A 21173-nucleotide genomic window follows, 5' to 3' on the forward strand; every position below is an offset into this window, starting at 1 on the left:
GTTTCTAGGATGGACCAAGGAAGGACCAAGTTTCTAGGAAGGACCAAGTTTCTAGGAAGGACCAATCCGGAGTATAGGCAGGTAGAATATATTATCGTTTGCCCCTGACTTAAGGCACCTCCGTATTTTTTGATCAGCACAAAGCAAGGTCTAGCCTTCTGTGACATTACATTCGTAGAATTTCTATTTTGTCGGTCAATGGTGGCGCTAAAAGGAGCTCCGTGCGTTTCCTCGACAAGGGAAGCGCCGTTAGCTGCAAATATACACAGACATTGAGGTGGAGTTGCCGTAATATCTCCGATTTCCTGTATCAATTGATAGATTGTGGTACGAGTTTTCATTGCTTATTGGTACGAGCGAAGTATCTCGTTTTCTGCATTTCACATTGTTTCAAATTTATGGAGACCACATCTTATTGGTTTCTAGGAAGGACCAAGTTTCTAGGACCAAGTTTCTAGGATGGACCAAGGAAGGACCAAGTTTCTAGGAAGGACCAAGTTTCTAGGAAGGACCAATCCGGAGTATAGGCAGGTAGAATATATTATCGTTTGCCCCTGACTTAAGGCACCTCCGTATTTTTTGATCAGCACAAAGCAAGGTCTAGCCTTCTTTGACATTACATTCGTAGAATTTCTATTTTGCCGGTCAATGGTGGCGCTAAAAGGAGCTCCGTGCGTTTCCTCGACAAGGGAAGCGCCGTTAGCTGCAAATATACACAGACATTGAGGTGGAGTTGCCGTAATATCTCCGATTTCCTGTATCAATTGATAGATTGTGGTACGAGTTTTCATTTCTTATTGGTACGAGCGAAGTATCTCGTTTTCTGCATTTCACATTGTTTCAAATTTATGGAGACCACATCTTATTGGTTCATGCTTCAGAATAATGACGGTATTATGGTGCTGACGCCTATGAGAGCTTCCCATTTGGCCCTGCTCAGGTCGACGAGGCAGGGCGACGAGAACCTACCATGCAGTGACCTCCACATATGCACAAAGTGGATGCGCTGTAGTATGAGTTTCTAGGAAGGACCAATCCGGAGTATAGGCAGGTAGAATATATTATCGTTTGCCCCTGACTTAAGGCACCTATCACAAAGTCGGAACGTCACGAGGTCTGGGTGAGGGAAGGTCAGCAGACACACAGGGTTGCGGGATAGTGGTAATGGGCTTAGATATTTCAGAAAACATGCACGAATGCAGGCAGAGCAAGTGTAGCCATAGCCGTAACCGAAGGCATAGTCGAGTAAGTTTGTTCACCGGTTTAATGTCTAATCCATCTTTGGCTCACCTACGACGCCTGGCTGGTTGTGCTTCCTTGAGGTCGCACTGCAGTGGCCTCTGGCAGGGCTGTCTCGGGCATGTCCTGGGGTGTTTTGACGATCATGCTATTTCTTTTGACAGTTTTCAGCTGGACAGGAGTCATTTGGCTGACCCATCTCTGCAACCAGCACGAGCACGACAATGACCCGTACTGTTTTGACTGCAGCTTTGCAACGCATGAATGAAGACGATAGCTGAAATAATAACGCACCACGTCCAAAATAAAGTCGAAAATTAAATTGATGATTATTACGGTTTCTAGGTCACAACGCGTTGAGGAATATGACGGCGGCAACAGTAGGTTTCAGTTCAGCGCCTCGGGCAGTTTGCAACAATCTTTAATGATAACGCATCATGCCGGAGACGACGTCAAGGATGCAAGTTATTATTGTTATAATTACTGAGGGCCCGCCTCTCAAAAGTATATCACGGTGGCAAGTATAACGTTTGAATTTAGCTTCTCGGTCAGTTTCCCTTGTTCCCATTTTCCTGGAAAGTGAGCACGGAAATGGCTTCGATCATTTCGTGCTCACTCAGTCTGCGATCTTGGTAGTTCACGGATGTAAGAGCTGACGTGGCCCACACGAACGATCCGGAAAATCACATTTTCTGACGCGCAGGTACACACCGGAGGACGGAATGCCTGTTATAGCGCGACGTCGATGCCTTTGAGGTAAAGCTGCAGTTGGTAACTATCCATATATATGAGTCACCTGGAAGACAGCCTAGTAATAGTCTGATAATTTTACCATGTCAATACCTTCTAACTTCATGCGTCTTGCAAGCCGGGTGGGTTAGAATGGCATTCTGTCGTGGAACCATCGCGATGGATACAAAAACACAGTAAAGAATACGAAGGCACCTCTGCTGGTCTGACGGAAGTTTATTCAGGCAGGAACATAGTATAAATGTGTGTCCAAACCATAAAAAACTGGAGGCGACATAAGGCACAGAATGTCGGTAAACAAAATCAAATGACTAAAAAGGCAGACAAGGTAAAGAGTAGGCTTCGTAGATAGCGCCAGGCAATAAGGAACATATGTAGGCCTAGGTTGACGCTCGTTGCTTAGCGGTCTGCCGTGCGGATGTCCTTTATTTATCTTGTTTGTATCTTTCGTCCTTCAATTTTGTTCACCCAGGCGCAGTTACCAGAGGCACCATTAATGGCTACTCGTTCGGGGTCATTTGTTTATTCGTGTTCTTCGCGGCTCATAAACTCGAGATGCTTCATCAGCGGCTATCCCCTCGTATTCTTCACCTCACCTCAGTTTTTGTACTGCTCGTTCCACTAAGCAGTAGTAGCTTTCGAATTCGGATGAAGTAATCCCAATGTCGTTGGCCGGCGGATCACTGGGACGTGTTGCTCCCGTGGGCGCTGGTGAATTTTTAGGTTGAAACACATGGAGAGCCCTGGATGCATTTGCAACGCCGCGCGAAACGTACTACCCATGAGAAAGCCAGTAAACTTGGCTTTAGTAAAATGTGCTGTTGGGCTAGTTGGTGCATTATGAATTACGAAAATTGCGTTGAATAGACAAACAGAGGAAGAAATACTCTTCCTCAATTTGTTTATTCAGCGCAATTTTCGTAATTCTTCTTTTTTTAATTTTTGTATTTCTTGTATTTTATTTTTTTTATTTTTAATTAAACCTTGGATTTTTTTAACGAATTAGTGGAGCAATTTGTTTTTGCGGTAGACGCAGCAACTACGCAGGATACGTAAGGTTGGGCCTACCATAGTCCTCTAATAAAATTCGTGTTGTATTTTAGTGCGCAGCACTTAAGCACTAACTAATGTGGTTTGATGCCGTCGTCGTCCTCGTTACCGAGTGAGCGAAGCCAGAACCGAAGACGGAAAGAAAACGGAGGAGGAAATACTGGCAAAAGTGTGAGGCAGAGGGCGGGATGCCGAAACTGTGAGAGATGTTTCTCGGCGGGGACGCATGTCAAAAGTGTGATGCTGGGCAGTGAGATATGCTCGGGTGATCGCGGCGCGCTGCGAGATGAAGCCATAGCAGCGCGTGCCGTCGTGCGCTCGACGGTGACGCGTTCACTTCCTGACACGCAGCTCGCGGTCCCTTCCCGAGACGCAGATTGCGATCCCTTCCTGAAACGCAGTTTGCGCCGCCGACGCAGAGGCTTATAGTCGCTGACATTTCCGCGGGAGGTGCGAACACGATTTACAACAAAATGCTCGGCGGCGGCGGCGGTGCGCTGCGAGATAACGGCAGCGTAGCGCGCGCCGCCACGCGTTCGCTGATCACGCGATCACTTCTGGATATACAGCAGGTGTGCGCCGTGACCAAGAAGACTGAAGTTCTCTCTGCGCAGAAATTTCTCATTAGGGAGCATAGTAATCGTCAGGAATTCTCTATTGGGAAGTGTGAGAATATTAATAACGACCTTAATACCTAATAAATGATGTCAAACTTGGCACCGTTACTGGCATATCTGAGCTAAAGGGAAAGGGCAGAGTAGCTTTACAATAATAATAATAATCAATCAATCAATCAATCAATCAATCAATCATGTTTATTTACGTGTCCAGGAACAGCCAGAGGCCTGAGTGCTGGCGCACCGATAGTGACATGAAAACAAAATACAAGAAACATATTGCAAGAAACAAACAAGCGACAAGACACACACAAATTGAAGTAGCGAAGATTACAGAAATAAACCACAGGCGGAGCCTGGGTACAGGTAAAAAAGAAAAAAGAAGATGCCTTTGTGGCTCAGCTTATTGTAATGAATACACAACAAGCAGAGAACAAAGTTTTGACAGTAAGACGACAAAAAAATGACAAGAGTATAGACACAAATGACAAGACTAGCATGATAAGTAAACAGTTTCAAAAATAGGCAACTATATTGGTTAAGCAGAACCACAGAGAAACCAAATTTCAGCTATGAAAAAAAAAGAAAAACGAACGACAGAGATATCATAGATGTTTAACATACTGTGTTCAACAGCGCTGTACGGTAAATTGTAAAGGATTTCTGAAAGATGTCAAGGCGTTCAAAGAAGCGGTTGTAACAATTCTGTATTCTGCGCACAGGAGAATGATTGGAGTTGCGCGCAGCGGTCGAGAACGGGCGATGCGACCTGGTGGGCCTTTGTGGTACACTAAACTCTAAACAGTTAAGCAGGTCTGTGCAAGAAAGGCCACCATGAACAATTTTGTGAAGAAATGTAAGGTCTGCACTCATACGTCTGCAGTTCAAGGAAGGGATGTAAGGGACTATGGGTAAGTCAGAATCAGGATGAAAACTGTGATTGTGATGACGGTGCTTAAATATGGATAAAAACTTCTTCTGCACACGTTCTATTAATTCACTACTAGATTTGGAGATGCCGTTCCAGGCAACAGAAGCATATTCTAACTGTGGTATACATATTGCATTGTATAGCATTAGAAATGGATCTGGAGAAGAGAATTCCTTTGTAATCCGACACACATTTCCAAGGCTTCGGAGTGCTCGCCGGGTGATGAGCCTAATATGAGGAGAAAAAGAGAGGGTACTGTCGAAAAGCACCCCTAGGTCCCTAATCTCCTCAACCCTTTGCAGAGGAGCTCCCTCAATACTGTAGGAAAACAGCAGACGGTGGGTTTTCCGGCTGTAGGTGACAACCTTTGTGACAATGATAATAATAATAATAATAATAATAATAATAATAATAATCAATCAATCAATCAATCAATCAATCAATCAATCATTTATTTAACGTGCCCAGGAACAACTGAGAGGTCCTGATGCTGGTGTACAAAAAAAGAAACAAAAAAAACTATGAATAACACAACAGAACAAGATAACTGTTCAGAAGAAAACTATAAGAGACACAATGAGTACAGAAATATTAGGACGACAGGACAAAAGTAGATTAACACAGTATGAGAAATAGCTAATGATAATGACGAAAAGTCAGATAATATACATACATACATGCATACATACATACATACATACATACATACATACATACATACATACATACATACATACATACATACATACATACATACATACATATATACATACATACAACAATGCGCCAGATAAACTAAAAGAGAAGGATAGAACAAATTGCACATCTGATGTTATCTTATAACGGTAGAAACCTTGGAGGAAAACGATAACTGTGACCCATCAAAAACATCGAGGTCAAGAAAATAAAAATTATAAAGACTTTGTATCCTGTTGAGGGTTGAGTGCTGAGAGAGGCGGGTAGTTACAAGAAACGGCCTGCTCTCTCTTGTTTGCTTCCGCGGAATCCGAAAATTAATACTATTGAGCAGCATAGGACAGGATATAGTACCGTGAACGAGCTTGAAAAGAAAGAAGAGATCGGCGCGATTTCGCCGGCAGCGAAGTGAAGGCAGTGACAATAGTTCAACGGTGTTAGAACACCAGCCAGAGTCATTTTTAGCGAAGCGATGGTTGTAAACGCTTAGAAATTTTTTCTGGACACGCTCAACTACGTTACTTAAGGAATTAGAGATGCCATTCCAGATCACAGATGCATACTCAAGTTGAGGAAGACATATTGCGGTGTACAATTTGCGGAGTGGCATAGGAGAATTGAATTCCCTCGATATTCTACAAACACAGCCGAGAGAACGAAGACCCCGCATAGCAACACGCTTAGTATGAGCTGAAAAATGCAAGGTGCTATCAAAGAGAACGCCGAGATCATTGATCTCACAAACCCTACATAAAGGCACAGAATTGACAGAGTATAAAAAAGATACGCTAGATGATTTGCGAGTGAAACTCATGACTTTTGTCTTTGAAATATTGAGAGAAAGGTTATTGTTATTACACCATTCTGAAAAAGAACATAAATCAGACTGCAACAAGCGACAGTCGTTAAATGAATGAATTTCCCTAAATATCTTTATATCATCGGCATACAAAAGGAAAGAAGAATTGCGAATGGCAGAAGAAACGTCGTTAACATACATTAAAAAGAGGAGTGGGCCTAATACTGAACCCTGAGGTACACCACTGGTCACTTTGTAAAAGGAGGACGTTTGGCCATTGACGGCAACATAACATGATCTGTCACGAAGGTAGCTATGCAATAGATTCACAACAGCGGTGTCAACATCAAAATGAGCAAGTTTAACCATAAGGATTGAGTGACTGACTACATCGAACGCTTTGCTGAGGTCACAGTAAATGGTGTCGACCTGTCCTCTCTGGAATACAGGTGTAGATATTTGCGTCATGAAACTGGCAAGATTAGTGACGGTTGAGCGGCCAGGGACAAATTCATGTTGATTATTATTCAATGAGTTTTTCACATTAAAAGACAGTATGTGGTGAAGGGCCAGCTCAAAAATATTTGACATGGCACAGAGAAGAGAAATGGGTCGATAATTCGAGACATCAGTTTTAGAGCCAGACCTAAATACTGGAAAAACACGAGCAATTTTCCACCTGCTAGGAAATGTGGAAGCAATTAGACAGTTATTAAATATGCTAGTCAGTACTAGGACCAATATACTGCTATAAGCTTTTAGTATGGCTGAGGGGATACCATCTGGACCACATAACAAGGATGGTTTCAAGCGCTTAATGCATTTGCTGATTAGATTTTCATCTAGCGACAGAGCATTGGGTGTGTTGATTTCCAAATGTTGTTCGATAGTAGTGCTAGAGTCAGAGGCTTTATAAACGGAAGAGAACTGCGTGGCAAAACAGTCAGCGACGGCTTGTAGTTCTGCTCCATTGGAGTCCAGTAGTATTAAAGGCTCTTCACTTTTGTTAGACCGTTTGCGTACATACTTCCAGAACTCAGCCGGCCTGTCAGAGGCGCTTTTTTCTAAGTGTGCAATATATGAACTGTGATCCCGTTTATATAGGCGTTTACAGAGAGTTCGAAAGCATCGGAATTCTTCCTTGCGCTCGATAGATGGAGTGCTTTTAAGCTTTCTGTGTGCGCGATCTTTATGCTTTAGAGCACTTATAAGTTCAGACGAGAACCATTATTATTAATAATAATAATAATAATCAATCAATCAATCAATCATTTATTTGCGTGCCCAGGAACAGCCGGGGGGGCCTTTGTGCTGGCGCACGGAAACAGAAACACACGAAACATAATGTACACATCTTTCAAATACAAAATAAAATACAAAATACAAAAAAACGAAAGGATAGCTTATGTTGAAGTTACGGAATGAAAGTCATTTAAGTGCATGAACTCAAGGATAAAAGACAAATGCAGAATAAGAAAAGTTGGCAGTTACGCCAAGACAAACTCACAGACATGTTTGCGAAACAGAGTAGGGCAATCATTAAATATATCAAGGTAATCCGAGTACCGATTGTACGTGCATTGCAGTCGGAACACAGGGCACAAGACACACAGACAATTGGGGTTGCAAAAGGTATCGTGTTTCCTGGTCCACTTTTGCGGCACATAAAGACGAACATGCTGTAGCAGCTCACCACAAGACACTATGCCGTGCATAGTTTAAAAGAGGAAGAGAATATCAGCCTTGTTCCGCCTGGAAGTTAAGCATGATAGCGTCAATGAAGAGGGCGATCCAGGGTTATAATTACTACTATCGCCAAAGCGATGGTTGAAGATAGATATGAACTTATTTTGGACCCTTTCTACAAGCTTACGGTTTGTTTTGCTCGTGCTGTTCCAGACAACAGATGCATATTCAAGGTGAGGACGACATATAGTTGCGTAGAGCTTGAGAAGAGAAATCGGCTCCTTGAACTCCTTGGACACGCGACAGACAATGCCGAGCGATCGAAGAGCTGTACGAGTAATTACCTGAATATGTGAGGAGAAGCTCAGTTTACTGTCGAAAGTGACGCCTAGGTCATTAACCTCTACCACACGTGGGAGTAATTCACCGTTGATGTTATAGGGAAACAAGATGTTGTCAGTCTTTCTTGTGTATGTCTTTACCTTAGTTTTAGATGTATTAATGAGGAGTTTGTTGCATGAGCACCAATGCGAGAAGGACGAGATTGCTCTCTGGAGAGCGGAACAGCAGGCAGAGTTGGAAACAGATTTAAATATTTTTACATCATCTAATAATAATCAATCAATCAATCAATCAATCAATCAATCAATCAATCATGTTTATTTACGTGCCCAGGAACAGCCAGAGGCCTGAGTGCTGGCGCATGGATAGTTACATGAAAACAAAATACAAGAAACATATTGGAAGAAACAAACAAGCGACAAGACACACACAAATTGAAGTAGCGAAAATTACAGAAATAAAGCACAGGCGGAGCCTGGGTACAGGTAAAAAAGAAAAAGAAGATGCCTTTGTGGCTCAGCTTATTGTAATGAATACAAAACAAGCAGAGAACAAAGTTTAACAGTAAGACGACAAAAACAATGACAAGAGTATAGAGACAAATGATAAGACAAGCATGATAACTAAACAGTTTCAAAAACAGGCAACTATATTGGTGAAACAGAACCACAGAGAAACCAAATTTCAGCAATAAAAAAAGAAAAACGAACGACAGAGATATCATAGATGTTTAACATACTGTGTTCAAGAGCGCAGTACGGTAAATTGTAAAGGAGCTTTGAAAGATGTCAAGGCGTTCAGAGAAGCGGTTGTAGCAATTCTGTATTCTGCGCACAGGAGAATGATTGGAGTTGCGCGCAGCGGTCAAGAAAGGGCGATGCGACCTGGTGGGCCTCTGTGGAACACTAAACTCTAAACAGTTAAGCAGGTCTGCGCAAGAAAGGTCACCATGAACAATTTTGTGAAGAAATGTAAGGTCTGCACGCATACGTCTGCAGGTCAACGAAGGAATGGAAGGAACTATGGGTAAGTCAGAATCAGGACCTGGACTGTGATTGTGATGACGGTGCTTAAATATGGATAAAAACTTCTTCTGCACACGTTCTATTAATTCACTACTAGATTTGGAGATGCCGTTCCAGGCAAAAGAAGCATATTCTAACTGGGGGATACATATTGCATTGTATAGCATTAGAAATGGATCTGGAGAAGAGAATTCCTTTGTAATCCGACACACATTTCCAAGACTTGGGAGCGCTCGCCGGGTGATGAACCTAATATGAGAAGAAAAAGAGAGGGTACTGTCGAAAAGAACCCCGAGGTCCCTAATCTCCTCAACCCTTTGCAAAGGAGCTCCCGCTATACTGTAGGAAAACAGTAGACGATGGGTTTTCCGGCTGTACGTGACAACCTTTGTTTTAGCTGGATTTAAAATTCGACAGTTTTTGCTGCACTAGACCGATAATTCCGACACATCCCTCTGCAAGGCACAGCAGTCCTGAAAACTGCTAATGTGCCTAAATAGTTTGACATCATCAGCATAGAGAAGAAATGAAGAATTTGTTAACACTGTTGACACATCATTGATAAAGATAGAAAACAATAGTGGACCCAGCACAGAACCCTGAGGTACACCACTCGTTGCAGTGTAAACACTAGACCTTGTGAAGTTTACATCTACGTAAAAGTACCGGTCAAGGAGATAGTTGGACAACAAGGCAACAAGACTTGCATCAACACCGGACATAGTAAGCTTGTTAATTAATAATTTATGGTTCACTACATCAAACGCCTTACTGAGGTCAAAATAAATAACATCCAACTGGCCGTTTTCACAAACTGCAGCCGAAGCCTGAGTCATGAAGCTTGCAAGATTTGTAACCGCCGATCGAACGGAGAAAAAGCCGTGCTGATTTGGTATCACAACGTTCTTGACGCAGGCAGCAAGAACGTTGTGCAGAGCTGACTCAAAGAGTTTTGAGGCGACACAAAGGAGTGAGATTAGGCGATAGTTGTTAACGGCTGACTTATCACCAGACTTAAATATTGGAAAAATTCGAGCAATCTTCCATGCACGAGGAAATTTGCCGAAAAGCAAACAGTTATTATAAATGGAAGTTAAGACAGGCACAAAAATGTTGCCGTAAGCCTTCATGAGGGCTGCTGGAATTCCGTCTGCACCACAGGAAAATGACGGTTTCATCCGTTTAAGGCTATCATTGACAAGGTTTTCATCGAACATAAGTGTACTAAAATTAGACATATTATTAAACGATAGGCGTTCGTCGTGACCATCTGGCAGTTGAAAGACAGAATGAAAGTACTGAGCAAAGCTCGTGGCGACATCCTCAACCTGTTCCCCATCGGAATTAAGCAGGCTAATGTGTTCTTTAGACGCCTTAGAACGGCCGCGTACATACCTCCAGACGTCAGCCGGTTTCTGAGACGCAGAAGCCTCTAACGACTCTATATAAAGCTGGTGGTCACGCCGGTAGAGGCTTTTACAAAGTGAGCGATACCGACTAAACTCCGCTTTCCACTTGTCAAGCCCAGAGCGCTTGGCCTTTTTGTGGGCGCTGTCCTTAAGTTTAAGCGAACTTCGAAGTTCTTTAGAAACTGCTAAAAATTAATCGGCGCTAAAACAGGGACGAGAGGAACACGTAACTCACAACACGGTGCCGACACAACACTCACAACTCACAACACGGCACCGTGTTGTGAGTTACGTGTTCCTCTCGTCCCTGTTTTAGCGCCGATTAATTTTTAGCAGTATGTACCAACTCGCCCACATCAAGCTTTTCTTTAGAAAACCAGTGGGGAAATTTGGAATGAACAGGCTTATAACAAGGGATGTACTTTTCCATGCCACTCCTGACAATTTCGGTAAAACGTCGAACCTGTTCGTCAACATCACTGACATCAAAAACACTAGACCATTCAGCAGATGAATAAAAGGGATTAAGCCCAACATAATCTCCACGCTTGAAAGCATATCGCGGGACTGCACAATCGTCAACACCACCATAGCAATGCTGGGCAGCGACAGAGATAGAGACAATAAGAGGGGGTGAAACTTGTCGGGGCGTACAAGACATATTTCGGAGGCACACACTTGTACGTTTTTCAAGTTCGAGAAGCACACATCTAGGACATTACCACAGAAGTTTTCCATGTGGCAGAACTGCTGCAAGGAGGTGAATGATTGAAAATCTAATAACATGGTGCATTTCTGCGCTGCATAATGGTTTTTATGCTGAAATGAAAGACTGTTCCAGTGAATACCTGGGGTGTTGAAGTCCCCAAGTATAATTAGCTTATGGTTGGAGTGTGAATTGGAAACATTTTCAATAGATGTGAGCTTTAGATTATATTCAGCAGGTAAAATATCCGGGGTTATATAGAATGCACCGATGAGCAGCTTCTCGCCCCTCTTGAGGCCTACCTCAAGCCAGACCGATTCCTCAGTCTCGAGGTCTGCACGCCGCACGCATTGCACTGAGCGATCGATGGCAATGAGAACACCGCCACCCTTTTGCTTAGGCCCAGTTAACTTTCTGTCACTTCTAAAAATTTCATAGGTCGGAGGAAAATAGTCGGAAGATGAGATATCATCGCAAAGCCAAGTTTCAGTAATAACAATAGTAGAAAATTTGGAGCACACAACATTTCTAAGAAATTCGGAGGACTTAGTACGTAGACCCCGAGCATTTTGATAATAGATGTCGAGAGTGTCGTTCTTACTGGTCATTCTCAGAAGTTTCACAGCTGTGCACCATTCCAGGGTGGAGCTTGCATTGGAACGGCTTGAAGAGGCAGCCCTTTGGCCACATAGACGGGTCGCACAGGCGCCTGAAACACTCTGCGTCAACAGTTACACAAAAAGAAGAATAGGAGTCATGCCTGGTTTTAAGGCGTTTGCACGACAATGGCGCGACTTGCACATTCGACAAGTGGGCCAACAGTTGCCCAGATGTCGTGTTAGCCGACAACTTCGAAACAAAGATGGCCCTGGAGCTCGGCGGTCGGCGCACCACAACCAACTCAGAAGCGTCCGATGCACCAACGCGAGGAGGGCTTCTTTTCTTCACTAAGTTCACCGGCGGGCCATTACTCGCAGTGTCGGACCGTAGAGGCGGAGGCAAGGGGCAGTCCGATGGGGAACTCAAATCACTCAACACCGCACCTGGTTGACCGCTGGAGCGTTCTAAGAATGCCGAAGCGTTCGTCGAGGACAGGAGGGGGCCGCATTCGCCCGCTGCACCGGCGGCAGCTGCGGCGAACGACGACCTCTTGGGGAGACCGGAGTGCGGTGACGTCACTGGTAGCGTGGACCGGCTAGCAGGCTTCGGGGAAGCAGGCGGGGAAGGCGGCGGACGGGCGAGCTCCCCTCGCCGGCAGCGAACCTCCTCACGCAGGGACGCGACGATTGCAGCCTGATGGGCAAGCCCAGCCACTTTGTCCCGTCGCAGAAGCCGGTTCTCCTCGCGCAGCTCGGTGACAACATCTCCAAGAAAAGAGAGGCTGGCGCAGGCTTCGGACAGGAGATTCTTCAAAGCAGCTACCTCTGCGCGTAGGTCCGCCGAAGAGTTGAAGCTTGCTCCGACAGGGGACGCCACCCGTTTGGCCGGGATGTTCGCTGGCTCACCGTCTTCGCTGGTTTGGTCACTGGGGTCGCTAGGCCTAGCGGGTGACGCCGCAGCTACACACAGATTGCAGACGAACGGCTGCTCACCGGAGGTCAAACGCTGCAGTTCCTCGTCCGGAAGAACAATCCACATTCCGTGCGCACGGCGTTTACACGCAGAACATCGAAAAAACTCCTGCCTGCCGAAGAAAGCGAGGCAGCAGAGGAGGCACTTGTCCTTACTGGGCGCTATCACGCGGCGAATAATCAATCAATCAATCAATCAATCAATCAATCAATCAATCAATGTTTATTATAGTGCCCAGGAACAGCGGAGGCCTTCGTGCTGGAGCACTCAGAGGGGGAAATGCAGCACTGTAGTACATCAACAATTTGCTAATAAACACTCAGTGAGCAAAAAAAGAAAAGAAAGAAAGACCTACAAAAAACGGCAAAGAAGATTAGAAATAAAATAGTGCAATCCAACCGACTTTACACAATCAAGTCGTGCTGGCGCACAGAAAAGGTATAAGACAGCAATGAAATGCATCAACAGCTGGTAAAAGAACAGTGAGTGAGCAAAAAATAAGAAGAAACTACAACTTCACAGAAGAGTAAAAATGCCATAGTGTAATTTTAGGCAACATTACACAATCAATAGAAACTGTAATGTCTGGTCAGTTGCAAGAAGACATCTTACAATAAGCGTAACTATACGGAAGGGCGAGTGAAAAGAAGAAAGTTTTTACAAGATTCTGGAAGCGTACATTTTCAGTTTCAAATGGACGCATGAAGTGAAAATGGCAACTTTTAATGATAAAAACGGCAGAAAAAGAAAAATTCTACGATAATTACAGTCGCAGTATCAGCACAATACATGAATAACCAGGAACAAGAACAAGCTCGGTGAAGTCAATGCACACGTCAGGACGATAAGTGAAGAAAAAGAGCACTGCCAAGATGAACCTAGTGTGTCAGAGCTGACAAATAATAATAATAATAATAATAATAATAATAATGATAATAATCATCATCGTCAGCCTATCGACGTCTACTGCAGGGAAAAGGCCTCTCCCATTGATCTACAATTACCCCGGTCCTGTGCTAACTGCGACCAATTTATCCCCGCAAACCTCTTAATCCCATCCGCCCATCTAACCTGCCGCACCCTGCCGCGCATGGTTTCTCTAGTGATCTACTTTGTTGCCCTTAATGACCAACCAGTATCTTGCTTTCGCGTTACATTCCCTGCCTATTTCTTCTTAATTTCTACTATCATGTCCTTAGCACGCGTTTGTTTCCTGACCCAGTCCGCTCTCTTCTTGTCCCTTAATGTTACACCTGTTATCTTTCGTCTCATTACTGTCTGAGTCGTCATTTAATTTGAACCCTTTTAGTGAGCCTCCAAGTGTCTGCCCTTTCCAATACCATGGAAAATATTTGCACCAGTCTAACGGCCGTTGTAACTCTTGGTACATTTTTTTGAGGTTCGGTTCCCGTTTAATTGCATTACGCAATAACTGACAGTTTATTGGGGTTTTAAATGCAGAGCATTTCAGTAACTCACGATGTCACCCGCGTTGAGGTCCGTAGTCGTAGTCCGCAGCCCTCCCCCTACACTATATAAAAACAATACTATCCGGCGCTTGGTTTCGATCCCTCGACCCTGCGGGCGGAACCCAAGGTACATGGTGCTCTACACACTGCGCCACAAAGCCGACACAGAATGGGACGCTACGAACGCGCCTTATATCCTTGACTCATTGAACTACGTCAAGAAGCTGCTGATACAACGCATTTACTACCTGTGGGCGGAACGCGAGGTACATGGTGCTCTTCCCACTGCGCCACAAAACCACACGGAAAACAAGCGCTAAATCAAAACACGGGACGAGGAGTAGACAAGACAAGCGCTGACTTTCAAGAAAAGGTTCATTGCCACTCCAGCGCTTATAAACAAGTCTGGGAGCACGAAGAGAGGGGAAAAAGAAAGGGAAACATCAAAAACGGAGGCCAAAAAAAGAAGAACAGTGACGCGCTGCCTACGATAAGAAATACAATTCGTGTTTCGATAAAGCCACAGACGGCCTGCTGACGCATTCCTCCCCCGACCTCGCTATCTCGGCCGCTTCCATGATTTTACTTGTGAGGGCCGAGCGGTGAAAATACAAGACGGTAGTCTGGTCGTACAGGGGATGACACTGGTTACCCGAGACACATTTTTTAAGTGCGAATGCACGTTATAAGCGACCCCAAATCTTCCACCGCCGGCGACGGCGGCGGCGGCGTCGGCACTCCTCCTCTCTATATATAAAAAAAAAACAGCATCCGGCGCCAGGTTTCGATCCGAGGACTTTGCGGCCGCAGCGCGACGCTCTACCGACCAAGCCTCGGACGCGACGCTGATATCTGTGTTAGTAACGCGCCCTATATTTTTAACGCATTCAAACTACGTCGTAAGCGCAGTGCGTTGGCGACTCAGCGGTGTTATAGCGGCTTGATAACTGCGTGGTGTACACGTGATACTACAAACACGATGGAAGAGATGGAAGAGAAGGCGGCGAGGCGGTGGGCTGCGGGGGCCGAGCGCAAGCGCCGCAAGCGGGCCGACAACCGTGCATTCGCACTTTCACATTCTCCCCCTCGGGGAAATGCGGGGGAATTTTTTACAGTGGGCAGCCAGCTAACCGTAGGTGGCTACGCTCCTGACCTTGTTCTTGTAGGCGAACGTTTACGCATCTGCCGGTCTGGCCGATATAGTGTAGGCGACACGACAAAGGAATTTTGTAGACAACGCTACGTCGGCATTTCACAAACGCGTCTCTGTGCTTGATAGCGCAGATCGGTTTCCGCGCACGCGTGGGACAGCTCAACCTGCACAAAGCCAAAAGCTTGTTAGGCGCCGTAAACAAGACCTTGACCCCTGAACGTTGCCCAACTTTCTTGACGTTATGCGAGATTTTATGTATGTAAGGGATGACAGCTATCTTTTCTTTAGCTCCTCTTTCTTTGTCCTTTCTCTGATTTTCTGTCTTCTGCTCATCGCTCAAACAAGACTCAATTTTTCTTTTGCGATGTAAACCTGCCGCGACGGAAACAGTAACCTGCCTGGGGTAACCCGCGGCTTCCAAACGTACCACCTGCCGCTTCCAAGGCTTTCATCCACCGCGTGCGGGCATGACTTGCTGAGAGCGCTAGACAAGAAAGACAGCACAATATTCCTCTTTACCAGCTTAGAGTGTGCCGAGCTGTACGGCAGGGGCGGCTTGTTGTCTCTAGGCTCGTACAACCAACACACGTGATCATCCTCAAAACGTAGCCGCAAATCTAAAAACCTGATGCTGTCATTCTCGGGCAATTAAAACGTAAAAATGAGCGGCGTAAAACAGGCATTGAAAACGGCCAAGGTACGCGACACAAGAGGGTGAGACAATGATAAAGCGGCATCAAAGCTGATCATGGCTGAAGGGTCAATAAAACATGAAGGTTCTAAAACAATTAAAAAGTCATCGACGTATCTGAAAATTTCCAACACTTTAAGCTCACCTAGCCGCTGAAAGAGGGCGTTGTCACAACGGGCTAAAAACAAATCACTTAAAACCGGTGCAATGCACGACCCAATACAAACACCCTGCTTTTGCAGGTAAATGTTGCTGTCTCCGAGGCAGGGACGTGGCAAAAGTGTGTCGCAGACTTCTTGCAGGACAAGCTTAAATTGCTGAACGTTGCCGACCCTTTTCTAACAAAAGATTCCGCCGCCGTAATTGATTTTTTCAAGACAAATGACCATGCAAGTTTAACTGCCTTTTCTGTTGACATAAAAGATTTGTTTTATTCTTTGCCACATGAAGGGTTGCTGTCCAGTGTCGAGGCGGCCATTGATGACTTCGGGGCGGTCGGATTTCAGAACGTGTGGTGTGAGCACGAGTGGTTTCTTGGAGCTTTTATCTTTTTATCTTGCATCAACCTTTGTTTCGTTTGACAGTAACATTTACCTGCAAAAGCAGGGTGTTTGTATTGGGTCGTGCATTGCACCGGTTTTAAGTGATTTGTTTTTAGCCCGTTGTGACAACGCCCTCTTTCAGCGGCTAGGTGAGCTTAAAGTGTTGGAAATTTTCAGATACGTCGATTACTTTTTAATTGTTTTAGACACTTCATGTTTTATTGACGCTTCAGCCATGATCAGCTTTGATGCCGCTTTATCATTGTCTCACCCTCTTGTGTCGCGTACCTTGGCCGCTTTCAATGCCTGTTTTACGCCGCTCATTTTTACGTTTGAATTGCCCGAGAATGACAGCATCAGGTTTATAGATTTGCGGCTACGTTTTGAGCATGATCACGTGTGTTGGTTGTACGAGCCTAGAGACAACAAGCCGCCCCTGCCGTACAGCTCGGCACACTCTAAGCTGGTAAAGAGGAATATTGTGCTGTCTTTCTTGTCTAGCGCTCTCAGCAAGTCATGCCCGCACGCGGTGGATGAAAGCCTTGGAAAGCAGGTGGTACGTTTGGAAGCCGCGGGTTACCCCAGGCAGGTTACTGTTTCCGTCGCGGTAGGTTTACATCGCAAAAGAAAAATTGAGTCTTGTTTGAGCGATGAGCAGAAGGCAGAAAATCAGAGAAAGGACAAAGAAAGAAGAGCTAAAGAAAAGATAGCTGTCATCCCTTACATACATAAAATCTCGCATAACGTCAGGAAAGTTGGGCGACGTTCAGGGGTCAAGGTCTTGTTCACGGCGCCTAACAAGCTTTTGGCTTGGTGCAGGTTGAGCTGTCCCACGCGTGCGCGGAAACCGATCTGCGCTATCAAGCACAGAGACGCGTTTGTGAAATGCCGACGTAGCGTTGTCTACAAAATTCCTTTGTCGTGTGGCAGACACTATATCGGCCAGACCGGTAGATGCGTAAACGTTCGCCTACAAGAACACAAGAACAAGGTCAGGAGCGTAGCCACCGACGGCCAGCTGGCTGCCCACTGTAAAAAATGTGTCTCGGGTAACCAGTGTCATCCCTGTACGACCAGACTACCGTCTTGTATTTTTACCGCTCGGCCCTCACAAGGGAAATCATGGAAGCGGCCGAGATAGCGAGGTCGGGGGATCAATGCGTCAGCGGGCCGTCTGTGGCCTTATCGAAACACGAATTGGATTTCTTATCGTAGGCGGCACGTCACTGTTATTCTTTTTTTTGCCTCCGTTTTTGATGTTTCCCTTTCTTTTTCCCCTCTCTTCGTGCTCCCAGACTTGTTTATAAACGCTGGAGCGGCAATGAACTTTTTGTTGAAAGACAGCGCTTGTCCCGTCTACTCCTCGTCCCGTGTTCTTTTTAGCGCTTGTTTTCCGTGTGACGATGAACCAACACGCCCAAACCTTTTCCCTTCTGAAGCCACAAAACCGACACAGAATGAAATGCTACGAACGCGCCTGATATCCTTGACTCATTCAAACTACGTCAAGAAGCTGCTGATACAACGCATTCACTACCACCAACTCCCCAAACACTAAACGTTAACGCAATACACACACCCCCTATGCGACGCATTTACTCGAGTCCCACTCGCGGGGAGATGGACCCATTCATAATTGTTCTGCGCCGTTTTCACGATGTTGTGGAAATAAAGGACCCGCGGAGTCATTCCGTGGCGGTTTGGTGGGAACGCAAGAAATTATGGCTTCGATTCCCGGCAGTAGATGCAGATTATCACGCAGAGGCAAAACATACAAACGGTTGTGCCTTGCGCGAAGTTCAGTAACTCCTCAAGAACCTGAATTATTGGTTCGTCCTTTGCCACGGCGCATCGCACACCCCACTCGCCGGTGCATTGAGTTAAGCCTGCAATGTTGCACAGAACACACGGGTCTGTCTGTTCCTGCCTGTCCATTTTAACCTTTTTCCACGTTACTCGAACTAAGCGGAAGAAATAAAATTGGCCGCGTATCTGCTCCTTCCGTAGCATGTGTCGGCAAAAGACGATAGTCTTTATCGACCTTTGCCAAGTAAATGCCTCCCTTCGCTTCCCTGCTCACATCTCATGTTGTTCCTCTTGCGTCGCGCTCCTCTCAAGGTAAAGACGCCAAAGGTTTGCTTAGATCATTTTAAATTTATCGCGTTACACTGCTTCAGGCCCGGTGTCTCAATGCCAACACTGCCGTACAGTGGAGACACGCGTGAATCGAGGCGCTTTCTTCAGCGTTTGTAGAACCACGTTGCCCTACTCCACGTGCGTTCGAAGCAGAATGTGGAACCTATATACTGGAACCTTTCGGAACCGCTGCCGGTTGATTTCTTAAAATGGCGCCAGAAGGTATAGTGGCACGGGCGACAGCAGGCGACGGTGGAGTGAATTTTTTTTCTGCAGTTGATGAAGTATTTCATTTCACAAAAATCAAGCACGTATGATTTTTATAAAGGAACACTGGAAATATCACTTCTGTATTAGTTTGTTGTCTTGTATTTGCGTAATGTTTTGTTCTTCTTCAAAAATGTTGAGAAGTATGAACATTACACCGGACTTACAAGTGCAGATTTATCTGTGACTATATAAGACTATTGCGCAGGCCTTGTATTACTTTGCCAGGTGGCTGAATCAAGCCACAGACAGACAGACAGACAGGCATACAGACAGACAGACAGACAGACAGACAGACCAACAGAGAGACAGACAGACCAAAATTTATTCGTTTAAGTTGCCCAAGAAAGACTATCGTCTTTAAAAAAACTCCAATGTTCGCCGTAGTTGTGGCACCATGCACTTGCTCGGAACGAGAAATGCTCCAGCCTTCGTCGTAATCGGGGCAACACTTCCGCGGAACGATAGAAATACGTCATAGCGTACGCTCCTCAGAGGTGATGTCCAATGATTATCACTTCCAAAACAACAAAAGAAGCTCGCACTTAAAGCAACAGTCATGAAGAAAAGGTCGGTGCGGCAGCGAGGATTCTTAGAAGCAAATCGTCGGCAATCATGGGCTTAAAGGGACACTGAAATGAATTTGTCAACCTCCCGTTTTTGCTTGCACTGCGTAGACTGGCTCAAATTAGCACACTTTTCATCGTTTATCCGGTTGACAAATCGGTAATTATTTTACAAAGCGCGAAAGAAGAAAAACTACCATGCGCGGTTTACGGCGGCCGCACCAACTAAAGCTGTGACGTTGGGAGGAGCGGGCACCGTGATTGGACGATGCCCAAGGTGAGCAACCAAACAAGTTTCGGTTTCGGTTTCGGTTCTGTAAAACGTTGTTGGATGGGCATTCTCAATAGCTCAGTAATCATCGTACCGCGCTTCTGCCATGTTGTCAGCTGTAAAAATGCATAAAGATAAGCCTCACAGGACGGCTTGGAATCGTAGCATTCACTAGCCGAGGCCTACGCAGTGCATGGACGCCCTCCGCGTACCCGCAGACGCCCAAATGTCATGCGCTTTTCCCTCATATATGGAGCTTGCCTCACTCATGGCTGTGCCGTAAAAAGCGTGTACGCACCAGGCCAAGGGTCTGTTCATTCTGGCCTGTGCCCAGTGCCCGCAAGCAGTCGGTGCTTATGGCAACAGCACGGCAACGAGAACTCGCTAGCGCGCCAGTGCAAGCCTGCGCGCGTTTTGTGAACTAGTTCGTCGAGCCATGAACGTTGCGGCCCAAAAAAAAGGTGAACTTAATATAGAAAACATCGGCGGAAAACAAAAAAGCTAACTTACAAAAAAAAAAGCACGTACCAGCGGGGATTCGAACTCGTGACTTGCAAAACACTTGCGGTGACATACCTAGCGCTCAAGACAACTCAGCCACGGAGCGGGGTCCGCCGGCAATGCTAATATAGGGTATATATCGTACAACGAGTTTACACTTTTATTTAGTTTTGGCATTTCCAGCAGCTTAGGTGACTATTTGTTGTATTGCGCTCGTGCAGTGAGCGTAGCCCGAGTTTCCGCAGTAGCTCACGTCTAGCAATTGCATTTCGTAGACGGTGAATCGTTCGCAGATGCGTACTCGTGCTGCTGACCGCTGTGCTTGTTCGCCCAGCGCAAAAAAGTGCTTCCCACGGCCTAGTTTTACGCTGTACGGTAAAAATATCAGTTGATTTTATTTCCTTAGTGCCTACATTGACTTCGCTGACTCCTCTCCCGCATTCAAGCGGCCTTATATTTTCCTACTGGCGTACCAGTCAGCGAAGCGTCGCATGTGCGTTTGTGCAGCCCTTGTGTGAAGCGACCTTGACTTGGAGCTAGATACAGTGTACAAACCAACCAAGTAAAGAAAGGCAGATTCTTCCATTCACACACGTGTCCTGGCTTCTTTCAACTGAGGGGACGAATTGCGACGACCCGTCGACGGCCGGCGGACGAAACGCTGGGCCGACTGACTCTGTCTGAAGGCCGGGGAGCCGTGCAGTAGCGCAGCCAATTTGGAGCTCGGCTCCTCGTGACGTCACACGAAAACGCCG

Source organism: Haemaphysalis longicornis, unplaced genomic scaffold, assembly GCF_048455015.1.
Source record: "Haemaphysalis longicornis isolate Haplotype H1 unplaced genomic scaffold, Haemaphysalis longicornis Haplotype H1 scaffold_14, whole genome shotgun sequence".
NCBI lineage: Eukaryota > Metazoa > Arthropoda > Arachnida > Ixodida > Ixodidae > Haemaphysalis > Haemaphysalis longicornis.